At 38.5% G+C, this 13,423-nt stretch overlaps 1 long non-coding RNA gene across 1 annotated transcript in view; it reads right to left on the bottom strand.

Annotated features, from left to right (window-relative positions):
* Positions 1 to 12,879, bottom strand: part of LOC106040479 (uncharacterized) — a 31,202-nt gene extending 18,323 nt beyond the window's left edge. Inside the window, exons 1-2 of the long non-coding RNA XR_010828568.1 lie at positions 12,847 to 12,879; positions 9,831 to 9,916 (exon numbers count right to left, since the gene is read on the bottom strand). This is a non-coding gene — a long non-coding RNA (uncharacterized lncRNA). The remainder of the gene's footprint in view (positions 1 to 9,830; positions 9,917 to 12,846) is intronic.
* Between the last annotated feature and the right edge of the window lie 544 nt (positions 12,880 to 13,423).

Raw genomic sequence — 13,423 nt, 5'->3', positions numbered from 1 at the left:
TCTTTAAGAGGCAAACAACATTACCAAGGATCTGCCTTTGATAAGTAATTCATCATACATTTTAAAGAACTCGTGTTCATTATTTAGCTGTTTTATTCTGCTGATGAAAAATATAATTAGGCAAAGATGCTGAATAATTGGTAACAACTATCTGCTTTTGTAATGTTTACCACAATATATAAACATATATATTTGTAGAAAAGTTATTTACCTGAAAATCATCCCCCTGCTTGAAGCATCAGCATTAACAAGACTGGCAATAAATATTAGAACAATGCTAAACTTTTCAAAGCCTTTGGTGACCTGTTTTCTTTATATGTGAGAAAGCTGTGGCAACTGTCCACTGCTAAGGTAATTTAAATAAAATTTAGATAAACTAAAATAGATCCTAAGAATGTCATATTGAATAAGCTTACTGGATTACTCAGTTATAGTATTCAGCCTTCATCAGCACAGACTACCAGATGCAAAAAAATATATAACTGGACAATTACAGAAGAATGTGTTTAGAATGATATTCTTTTCCTATCATATTTAATTAGTCATCAGTTTATGCCCTTAGGTATGAAGGCTTGAATTCTTATTATTGTATCCTACTTAATATTCACAGTTGTGAATATTTCTCAATCTTCATATCAAAATTGAAGCTAAAATACCTCTTTAGCCATCTGTCTTGTGTTGACTATTAATTTTTGACAATGAGTATCATTGCTGGATAATGCACACTATAACAAAGCATTTTAATTTATTGCTTTTAGATATGATTTTAGTTTAACTAAATATCCCTTTTTCTTGAATTAGGAAAGGACAATACCAACCTTCCTTCATACCTTTATGAAGACCCTCATAGTTCATTTGCAGCTATGCCTGAGTGAAATAGATTTTTCAGTTTGTCTTGGATTTTAACATTTCTCCTATTTAAGCTTTTCCATCAGATGGCTATTATCACTATCTATGTCCTAACTTTTCTATGTCTGTCACATTTTTTTCCCCCTGAAATCCTAATATTAGAACAGAATATTGTACAGGTGAATGTTCTCTGATTTAGTTTATGCTTTGAAAATTAAATGATGAGATGACATCTCAATTTTGTATTTCCAAACATTTTGTTTTAGTCCCTGACATGGGCTGATGAATCCCATAGGCCTGAAAAAGGCAAGGATGCTGTAGCTCCCTTCCTTTAGGTCTAACCAGTATCAAGGCCAAGCACATTTCCAAATAGGCACACACACTGTCTACTACATGTATACATATATACATGACTGGCCATGCAGATCTGTCTAGACAGAAACCACTCAGCATTCACAGAAACAATAAATGACACCAAGAGTTTCATTCTGGTCCCCTCTCTGGCTGGTTAGGATTAAGTTATGTTAGTGGGAAATATAAAAATGTATGTGTATAATGTACAATATGCACAATGACTGGCTTTAGACATTCAGTCTACCTAGTAGCTGGTCCCTGGATCCTTGCTCTCCACAGTTGCCTCACACCCAGAGAAAAACACACATGCATAAATGGGTGTTCCAGCCAATTTCTCAATCCCCAATGTCCCCACCAGTACTGAATTCTTGCTGTCTCACTCCAATTGAGACAAACACACCCCTGGCTTCCAGGTCACTTAACCTACTTACTGGCTAGCCAAGCTTGATATTTGCTAGTGATCACACATTGGTGCACACATCCTTAACTTTCTCCACTTGCTGGAACCACAGACACACAACCCTGTGATGCATGGTCTGACTACATCTGCTAGACCTCCATTCACACAAGCACCTGCATAAAGAGCCCCTTCAACCAGAAAACAAACCAAGCAACCAAACAAACAAAAACAGTTAGAAATGGAATTTAATGAGAAGACAGGACAGACCACTCATCAGGTGCAGGGCAGGTACAGGGCATGGCTAGATTAACACACTGACCAGTACATGTGACTGGCCCCTTTTATCTCTTTAACCCCCTATTTTCCTATGCTTGTTCATCCTTCAACCACATAGATCCCTCTCTTTCCCCACTTGTGGTTACTTCCCATAACATGCCTTGTGTAATCCCAAAATGTTCATCCCTCCAACCCATAGTAAGTATTACACTTAAGTAAGTACTACATTATTTGGGTTCCCTCACCTGCTCCTTTGTATGTGTGGACATTCGATTTATATCTCATAACCAGTAACTGCTACTTTACATGGACCAGGGGCATTGTTGGAGCTGTCAGCAATGATACCCAAGTGTCTTTCCTAAGTTCTTTCCATTATTTAAAATATAGCCATGTACATAAGTAAAGTCATTAATTTCTGAAAATCTGCGAGTCAGAAATTGAATTGCTAATACATATGGCCAGAATTAGCCATAGATTCAAAATAACTGGTAATAATCCAAACGTCTGATAAGTCATCTACCAGGTAGATTTGATTCTGGAGTGTGTATTTTAGCTCGGTGTGCTAGAACATTAATTCATATTAACATGTATTACAGAGCTGTGTTTTAGTTCTCCTGTAACACTTAGACAATTTATTCCAGATACTTAAAAATAAGAGAGAGAGTTTAAATATAACTCCTCTAACTCAGGTAAGAGTACCAATCATTCTACATTTTATCTTGTTGCAAAAGATATATATATATCATTTAAGTATATAAATACACACACATGTATACACATATGTATACAAATTATGTATACAGATACATAATTTATACATAAAAAGGTCAAATTTTCAGGTCCAGTTTACTTTCATCATTTAACATTTGCTTGGGGTTAATAATGCTTTTGATTGTGTAAGGCAGTAGTTGACTTTAGACCAGCTTCTTTATCTGAAAACCAGTATGCCCTTCTGGTAATAACAATTATGTTGGGAAGTTTGGAACATTTGTATGTACATGACAAGGAATCTTTTTTGTTTCTTTGTTTGTGTTTATATCCTAAGAATACACTGAAAGAAAGGTCCTTGCTTTGCACTTAATCCACTGCAGGTATCAGATATCACACAATAGCCACTTAGAAGCTTAGTGTTTTTGAATTGATAGTTGGTGTTGCCATAGCTGACTAGTCTGATGAAGTGATGGGATTTTCAGAGTATAAATTTAATTTTTCATGACCTTGGGATGGGACAGTTGTAAGGGTTGTGAAAATAGAAAACCCTAGTTTTAGGCTGTGGAAATTTCTCTTTTCTGAGATTAGAGATTATTTTCTGAAAATAAATGTTTTTCAGTTTTAGCTTGGCATGTGTTTTTTTTTCTATAGCATTTTTTTTTTCAAGCAGCTTTCTGTAATTTATCAGTTAATACATTATGTTATAATTTAGCTGGTCACTCATGGTCATTTTTAAAATTATCAGCCTGGGAGGGTTCCACTTTGAGAGATGCAGTTATTGATTAAAAACCTTATGCAATAATATTTTTAAATAGCCACTTTTCCAGCCCCTGAACACACTTGTGACACGGCATAGTGCCCACAGTGGACCTTTTATTTCTGATTTCTATTTATTTGTTTCTAGTCAATAGCTAGCTCTTTTCTTCAGAGCATATAACAGTAGTGAAGTTGTATTGCTAACTAGCTTTATGTCGGAGTTAGTTGGAGTTACTTTAAAGACCATATGGCCTTCTCCTGGAAAGCTGTTTAGTAGAAAATTGCAGTTAACAGCATAAGGAAAAGTTTTCAAGATGGACAACAACAGGCAATCCGTCACTTTTAAATGTGTTTCTTGAAAATGTATTTTCCCAGGTTCTACATATTAGTAGTAGAGGGATCTAGTGCTTGCTTGATTTCGTAACAAAGATATTTATCAACATTTGTTATCAAGAGAAGCTGTCATATGTTCTGCTAATTCTCCTCCTTGTTCCATGGTAAAAGTGGTCCCCTTAAGCAAGTTGCCAGTCTTATATGCTTCAGAAAGTAGCAAAAAAGTGATTCTTGTCTGCCATGAGATTTAAACAGGTGGCTGTTTGCCTTTGCTCATCCCTTGCTGTAGAAAATACCTTAGAATGATTCTATAACAGATTGTTTCACTGAAGGATGTGACTTACATTTCTAGTTACTAGTGTGTGAGTTTTGGTGCAGTGAGAAGGACATAGTGGAGTTTAAAATCCCTCAGCCTAAAAACTTCAAATGTGATCATCGACTTATGAAAAATGACTGAAACCAATGATATGAACAAGTTCATTAGCAAATTCATTGACACATTTTTGGATCTAAATACATTAATTTTCTTTGCCAAACTTGTTAAAAAAATAATATAGCAACATGGACAGCAAAGTAGATCCTCTCAGATGTGCCTTAGACTTTCCAGCATTATCTGTTGTGCTGTTTACAGAGGTTTGTTTGCTCATGCTTAGAAGACATTATTTGTACAGTTAATGTCAAAGCAAATAAGCTGGAAGAAATACACTGTCTGCAGAGTACTTGAATGTATATTTCATCTTTTTCTACTGATTTGAAACAGTTGTAGATATAAAGCATGTTTATTTTATATTCTCTGATTAATCAGATGATAAGTTCATTTGTCAGGAATGCTGAATGAAATGAAATGAATGCCAAAAAGATATGTTAACATCACTAGTGATAATGAAAAAGAAAACAGTAGTAATGAAAAAAAAACCAACTAACTGCTGTATTATTCTTTCATATTATACTAGACTATTTTTTTTACTGAGGTCAGTCTTGCCACCACTGAATTCCATGGACAAGTCTTCAGCTGATCTCAATGGGAGAAGGGTGAGAACTTAGCTACTCAGAACAATGCCGTTTTAGAGGTTTACTGATATTATTATTATTATTATTATTGTTATTATTATTTTGCAAATGAAAGATAGTTTAAGGAACAAACAGCAAAGGCTTTTGCAGTACCAAATAAATACAAGCTGGGAAGAGATATTTGCGGTAATTTGATAGGAGATGTCTCAGGATGGGGTGAGGAGTGTGTCTGAGGTCTGCTAAGCTTTTTGGTAGGAATGGTTTTGTGTACATATTTGGAAAGACTGAGAGTATTATTCAATGACAGATTTAAGGGAATAAATGAAAGTGCAGTGTCTGAGGAATTAAGGATTGTTCTGGGAGTGATGTCACAAGTAGGAGAGTAGAACAGGAACAGAATGAGAAAAGAAAGGGAAGAGAACGTATAGCTATGAAAGGTTAAAGATATATAAATAACAAAGAGACCAAGTGAAGAGACAGCAGAAAATGTGAAAAAACATGACAGAATGGGAAAAAATGCAATCTAAGGAAAAAAAAAATAAAAGAAGGAGCACAAGAATCCAGATATATTTTAGCGGATGGCTCATTGACACAGTTTGCTTGCTGGTACACTTCTGCATTGCTTTAAAGAGATAGAGAACATCTTGGATGCAGTGCAGAAGCTTCTCTTTTGCCTTGCATCACCAGATTATGGAATCCAAATCAGTAATGTGGCTGCAGCCCTACCATGGAAGTGTTTGAGACAAGAGCACCATGGCAGGAGAACACGAAACATAGACCCCTGGGTGAATTTCATGCTCTGGTCAATGACCTGGTCAGATGTGAACACTGAAGTTATTAAATAGCAATTCAATAAAATAAATTTTGCAACATGTTTAAGCTGCTCATACTTAAAGTTTAAGATAACCATCCAGTAGGACAGCATGAATGGTGGTGTTATATGTCAAATCCCTTCATAAATCAGAGTACCAAGCAGTATCTCCACTGAGAAATAAAATGGCCAAGACCTGAATTTTGGCACTGAACCTAACTACAAGGGCTATGCTTATTCCATGGCTGCCTTTTCCAGATGGGTGGCTAAATCTAAATCGCCTGCTGGAAATGCTTTTGTGCCAGTAACACTTGGAGAGCGCTGGTTGGCTTCAGCAATGCAGAGACTGCCTAAACAGTTAAGATAATTATAGGACCATGCCCATGCTCTGGCACTGTTTCGTTTGCTTGGGCAGGCCTCTGATCCCAAGTTCATTCCAAGCTAGAGCAGGAACAATGGTTATTGTGTCATGGTGCTACCATGCATCAGACTCAGAAACCTGTCTAGCAAATCTGGCAGCAATATTAATATACAGCTTGTTTAGATGTTGCTTACATTGTGATTTTTTTATCTTTGTTTTCAAATACACTTGGCTTTATTTTACCCTGAATTGAAACTTCAAGTCTTTTCAGGGAAGATAGACTTTGTCAGGTATTTCATCTGGGAAGAAGCTGATGTTTAGCCCTAGGGGAGCACAATGCAACTGAAACACAGTAAGGAAAGGATCTGACCAGACAAGAGGGAGCAGTCAGTCCAAGAGAAAGTGCTTTGAGAGCCTGGGCAGACATTTTTTGATACCTCAGAGAATCTAGACCAATGTTTCATTTCTTAGCAGTTTTACTCCAACTCTTTTCTTGACTCACAAAGGCAAGTGGTACTGAAAATCACTAGCACTCCGCTAAATCTTTCCCCACTTTGTACGTGTGGGCATGAAAAGTACAGAGCATACTGAAATATACATTTTTTTTTTAAAAGATGTATTCTTAGCTCTTGTAAAATCTGGGAAGTTTACTCAGTAATAAGTGTAAGGTATCTGAGAGCATCCCTGCTCCCAGAGGTTTGGCTGATGTTGTTTGGGGCCAGCTCAGAGCCAGCAGATTTGAGGGTGGCCCCTTTTGTGTGGTGGCCTGGGGGACAGGCTCTCAAGTGCTGTGGGGCAGCCATGGCCAAGGCCAAACCCTGGACCAGCTTTCAGTCTGAGCTCCTGTGCGCCCCAGCAGTGTGCCACCAAGCTAGGCCCACCCATGGACCAACATCCCAGCCTGTCCTGTCCTTGGGGACTTGCCTGATGGATGGGGCTGGGGCTGCCCCTGGCTGCCCTGCTCTTGACTGGGGCCAGGGGCAAGGCCCTGGCTTCCAGATCCATTCTGGCTGCCCCCAGGGTGAGGTCCTGCTGCTCAGGAGTGCTCCGACCTCAGAGAGATGCCAGCCCTCATAGCACACTTACAGTAAGTCTGACATTTTCACTCCTGAGCATGTGAGAAGCTGTTTTCATTGCCACATTGCTCCCAGTGCTATATATGTGATGCCCTGAAAGGCTTTGCAAACAGGCAGTTATACCAGGAGGCCTATTGGAATAGCTTGGTATTTTTATCTTTTTTTTTTTTTTTTCCCCTCCCTCCTTTCTACTATTTCCTTTTCAGAATTAAAATTTAAAAGTCTCCTGGGGAGATTAATCCGTTATAACATCTGATCTAGACTCCAGAGGGATATTTTTTTGTATCCAAATATTGCTAAAATTTAAACTTCAAACATAAATGAAGAAGAGAGAAGGGTGTGTGTGTGTGGAGGGGGCCACTTTATGGGAGCATGACCTGAGTTTGTGAGTGTAACTATTTCTGGAACCTGAATGGTAAAAGGTTTGTAGGATCTGAGATATTTTTACTGTGATTCAAAAAATGTAACCTTTTCACTGTTTCTCAGTTTGGTTAATGTGATATTTTCCCTTTCATAATGAATAAATGTAACAAATGACCTTTAGATTTAACTTGATTAACTTGATTATTCATCATTAAAATGTTGTCTGTCACCTTCCATATGGGAAGTATGTAAATTTACCCAGAGAGTGGGGATGTGCTGTTCATGCTGAAACAGATAACATTTATATTACCATTATGTTATTTCTCAGTTTACCTCTACATTGGTTACACAAAAAATATTTCCTTAGGAATTATAATAAGATTTTGCAAATCACTAATTGAGGGCTTCATACTGAAATTTACCATCACTGAAATTTGTTGAAGAGGTTATTGAGCTCACTAAATGCTAAATGCCTTCATAAATACAAGTTAAAATGTAATTTTATATTTTACAGTTGGTACGTATTCATTTTTTTGCATCCAAGTCATACTTTGTTCTCACAACACTTGACCTATTTATAGTAATTTCATTAAATTTTTACAGAGCAACTAATAAACTTGAGCAATTTACCTTCAGTCAGGAAATTTCTCATCAGACGTATGCTGTTCCTGACAACACTTCTAAAGTTTTAAAGTTCATTTTTAATACTTCTAGAAATATTAACATGGATTTTAATGTTTGGACTTCTGCGTGGCATTTTGAAATTAGGAGATGTCTTTAATATGTTAACAGACTAGTAATAAATAATGGATGAGTATAGTTGCACTTTGAAGTTCAGTGGAAAAATAGTTAAATTTAGTGAGGAATAAGTTTGCTGTTGTCAGAAATACAAGGGTGTCAGCAAAAGATGGGCACCTGTTTTTCTGATACTGAAATGAAACCTAGTAAAAGAGAAATTCTTCCTTCAGACCATAAAGTGACCATGTAATTAAAACTCTGTGGTAGTTTCTATAGGCAGCTAACTTTGGTGACACTGTTATTCATGCACAGCTTGAAACAACAAATAACTATAGAATTCACATTTATCTCAATGCCCCTTTCACAACCCTTCCATCCAGCTCCCGGGGGGCACTCTGTGCTCAGAGATGTGGTCCCTCAGGCTTGTCCTCTGTCTTCGGAGAAACCAGTGGGCCCAGCTGATCTCTCCTCAGAGTACACATCTAATTGGAAATTAGGAATGCAGGAATCCACATTTTAGGGTGGAGTGAATTGCTGTGTCTCTGTATAGATCATCGAGGAAATCTGAATGATGAGATGCCTCTGTGTGTATTGTCTGTTGATAACACTAGAAGCTTTGAAGGAAGGTATAGTAATGTAATTGAGACTACTGGGTTTATATGTCCACTGTCTTGAAGTTAGACAAAAAATTAGTACTTTCTGTTAACAGTTGACTTTAGTGGCCCTTTTTCTGTGATAATTCCTCTAAACTGTAGTGAGACCATTAGATTATGCTATTAAATTGCTGAAGTAACTTCAGATATCTTTCATATAATGTGCCCAGTGTGTGTAATGAAAAATGTAATAGACCTTAATTTAATATGTTTATTCACCAGTAGAGTTCATCTGTGATGGTTTGTAGAGGTGTACATGCAAAAAAATGATTGCATGTCTTTCACAAGTAACTGCAGGCTGTTTCAGATTGCTTAAAGTGATTATTAGTGATCTGATACATTTTGCTGTCAGTAAGAAGTTTCCAAAAGCCATTGCATACAAGGTGTCACTGACTAAATCAAGAGTGTCCTACTGAGCACAGCAGTTTAGAAAGAAAGATTCAGTCTGAGAGAACATACTGCAGAAAAACATCACCTGAATTTAAATGACTGGGCAATGGGGAACAAAATTCTTTTGTATTTTTTTTTTATAGTTCTAGCTAGCAGTGTATTTGCATGACTTTGTAAAGCAAGCACACATATGGCTGAATGATTCCACTTCCTCCTGAAAGAACTAAATACTATAAAGTACATGTTACTATGTATAAAATGTTTCAGAGGAGATAAGCATAAATACATAACTTGATATAATACAGTGCTTATAGTCTGGAATTTTTATTCTGTTTTATTTGCTTTCCCCCTCTTCCTTTTTGTTCCCTTCATCAGATTTTATAAGCCTGAAATATTTACCTTCTGCCTCTACAGGCTGCAGTCTGTGGCCCATTGAAACATGATACATCAGAACATTCTTTGTGAAATGACTTCCAGTTCCTAAAATCTCTTCATGTTTGCTAGCATCTATATTCAGATGACTCTGGTTTTAACCATTGTTTTGAATTAAAATATTTGTAATTCTAATAACAAAATTATATTTTATAAAGCAATAGCATTTTGGTTACTTACATGCTATTTACTTATCTGTCTTTTCTTCCCTCTAGAGAGCTTTTTCTCTGGCATGAATGATGGCCTGTATATATATATTATATGGTTCAAATAGACTTTTTAAAATAAAAAATAAAACAGAAATCAAGTTACTTACCAGGTGACACTTTTCTTTGAGACCTTGAGTAGAAAGACTGAATTCTTACTCAACACTCTCCTGTAGTTCCATTGTTTTCAGATTACCTGTAAAACCAAGTAATTAATTCCTAGCAGTGGTACTATGATCGGTGGCAGAGGTCTTGTATCAGGTGACCTTGAACATACATTTCTCAGTGGACAATATTAGCTGGAACTACAGTATGTTTATCCCTTCCACTTTCACAACTGTTTTCATCCTTTCTCTCTCCACACCAGCAATGCTTCTGTTTCCCTCTGTGTAAATCTATGAATGCTTTGAGAAGACAGATCACTATACTTACGACAAAATTCCAGAGTAATACAGGAAAAGGCTACAGTTATTCAAACCAAGATCATCTAGGTAGTGATGACCATCAGAGAGGATGGTCAAGGAAAAATAATGGGGTAAGCACATATGCTCTTTCCCTGAAAGATGCTTTCCAGTATCTGACTACGTTCATGTCAGAGTAATTCGTGAGCCTGATGTGATTTCTCTTTGCTAGCTTCTCAGCTGATCTTTCTTTCAAGTTCTTTTTCAGCCTCTCCTTGAATGTATGTACATTTTTTTGTACTCAGCAGGGATTTTGGCACACTGCTCCACTGGTCTGATACCCATTCAGAGAACACTTTTGTTTGTTTTGAATTTGATTCCTGCTAGCTTCACATGATGGCTCATAATTCTTTTGCTGTAAGAGACAATGAATACTTGATCCCTATCCACCTTCTTTATGGTGCTCCTATTTTGTAGACCTCTATTACATCTCTGTAAGCCTCATCTTGCCCGGGTTGAAGTGTCACAGACTAAGCCATTTTTCATATGGAATGGTGTGGTCATATGGAAGTTATGCCATGTCTCTGGAAAGCCTTGCTGCCTGTCTCTGAATCTTTTCCAGTTCTAAAATAACATCCCTCTTTTTGTTACTTACTTATCCATCATTTCAGTGTTCTATGGCCAATTCTTTAATACTATATTCTGTTAATGTTTTCATTACAAGTTTTTTTCCATCCTTCAACCTTGGTTGATTAACCCTGATTTATCTGAGGAAGCAGGTGACAACAATGAAACTGTGGTTGCTCAGAAGGATGCAGCAAATCTTCAGATTCAAAGAAGGGCAATGAAGCTGGTGGAGGGGCTAGAAAACAAGTCTTACGAGGAGCAGCTGAGGTACCTGGGGCTGTTTAGCCTAGAGAAAAGGAGGCCCAGGGGAGACCTTATTATGCTCTACAATTACCTTAAAGGAGGCTATAGTGAGGTGGGGATTGGTCTCTACTCCCAGCCACCAAGTGACAAGATGAGGGGAAGTGGCCTCAAGTTGCACCAGGGGAGGTTTAGGTTGGATGTTAAGAGAAATTTCTTTACTGAAAGAGTTGTGCAGCATTGGAATAGGCTGCCCAGGGAAGTGGTTGAGTCAACATCCCCCAAGGGCTTCAAGAAACATGTAGATGTAGAACTTAGTGACACGGTTTAATGGAGGAGTTTAGTACCTGATAGCAGGTAGTTGCAGGGGTGACCTCTGTGAGAAGTGCCTAGAAGCTGCCCCATGTCAGATAAGAGCCAGTTCCAACTAGTTCCAAAGGGACCCACTGCTGCCCAGAGCCAAGCCAGTGAGCAATGCTCGTTGGGCCTCTGGGAGGGCAGATTTAAGAAAGGGAAAAAACCTGCTGTGTCACAGCACCTAGGAGAGTGAGGAGTGAGAACCAGCCCAGCCGACACCGAGGTGGAAGAGGGCAGGAGGTGCTCCAGGCATGCAGCAGAAGCTCCCCTGCAGCCTGTGGAGAGGCCCCTGGTGGAGCAGGCTGTCCCCCTGCAGCCCATGGGTCCCACATGGAGCAGATCTCCACACTGCAGCTAAATAGAGCTGGACCCAATATTGACCTCTAGTGTACAGCACTAGTTACTGGCCTCCAACTAGACTTTGGACCACTAACCACCACCTTCTGGGCCCAGATGTTCAGCCAGTTTTAAATCCACATCTACTAGCATGTGAATTTTCTTGGTCGATCTGTGGTTTAGAGATCTGCAGCATGTACATGATGGTTTTGATTATCACAGTGCCATAACTGACCCAGGCTGCCCGTCACCCTCTTGGGCACCGTCCTCCAACCTGACCTGCTCCTGCTCCCTGCCTGGGTACAGTAGGATGGACACCCCTGGTGAGGCTCCTAGTCTGACATATCCCTTGCATCTCTGTATGCCTGGCCCCAGGGAGCTGCCAACCCTTTCCAAGCCTTCACATAACCCTTCTGATGGATTCTGCAAGACTCACTGGAGGGATTTTTGCTGCTGTCATGTTAGATGAAGGCTTTAAAAAAGTTTTCATTCATTTCACTATTTGCTCTTCAAACCCTTTCTTGGCCTGCATAGTTGTACTTTTATATCTAAGCTGTCAAAATTTATGAGGCTTTTATCTATTTTTGTACAATATTTTGATAATTACTTTCTGTTTTCTAATAATATCTTTTTTTCTAGGCTGAGTAGCCATGCTGGCTTAATATATTTTCCTTTTTCAAATCTTGTTCAGCAGATGACATGCACTGTTGTTGTGTTTGCTATATGATATCTTTCAGAAATCTGCATGCTGCTGGGAAGGGTTTAATTGTCTTAGCTATCTCTTTTGGTTTCATTTTAAGAAGCTTCATCTTTTTTACATAGCTTTCTTCTCTAAGTAGAACACAATGGTAGTACATCTTTAGGTCTTTGTTGTTTCTGTCTTGATGTTGAAACTAAGTATATTCAGATCAATGTTACACAATGCTACTTCTGCTTCACAAGATTTTGCTGTGGTTTAACCCGGCTGGCAGCTAAACACCACACAGCCGTTCGCTCACCCTCCCCCCTCCCTCTCTGGGATGGGGGAGAGAAACAGGAAAGCGAAGCCTGTGAGTTGAGATAAAGACAGTTTGTTAAGACAGGAAAATAATTAATAGTAATAATAATAATAGTACTACTACTAATAACGTGTACGAAACAAGTGATGCACAATGCAATTGCTTACCACCCGCTGACCGATGCCCAGCCTATCCCCGAGCAGCCGGCCCCCCCACCCCGGCCAGCCACCCCTATATATTGTTTAGCATGACATCAGATGGTATGGAATACCCCTTTGGCCAGTTTGGGTCAGCTGTCCTGGGTCTGTCCCCTCCCAGCTCCTGCTGCACCCCTAGCCTGCCTGCTGGCAGGACAGAGTGAGATGCTGAAAAGTCCTTGGCTTGGTGTAAGCACTGCTCTGCAACAATTAAAACATCAGCATGTTATCAGCGCTCTTCTCATCCTAATCCAAAACATAGCACCCTACCAGCTACTAGGAGGAAAATTAACTCTGTCCTAACTGAAACCAGGACAGATTTCATAAGATTTCATAAGCTTTCTTCTGTAAGATTTTGAGCCATTCTATATATTACTCACTAACAAGATTATTACAGCCTTCAGTTCTTTCAGTAATTCTTTGGGGAAATAGCATGTTAGTTTGAATGCCCTTAGGTTGAGAAGAAAACTGAACTCAACACTCCAATGTATGCACAAATTTACTAACAATCAAGCTATTATAGAAAGATATGTAGCAATTCCCTCTC

Source organism: Anser cygnoides, chromosome 1 (assembly GCF_040182565.1).
Source record: "Anser cygnoides isolate HZ-2024a breed goose chromosome 1, Taihu_goose_T2T_genome, whole genome shotgun sequence".
Classification (NCBI taxonomy): Eukaryota; Metazoa; Chordata; class Aves; order Anseriformes; family Anatidae; genus Anser; species Anser cygnoides.
This window is presented reverse-complemented; position numbering and strand designations above follow the sequence as displayed.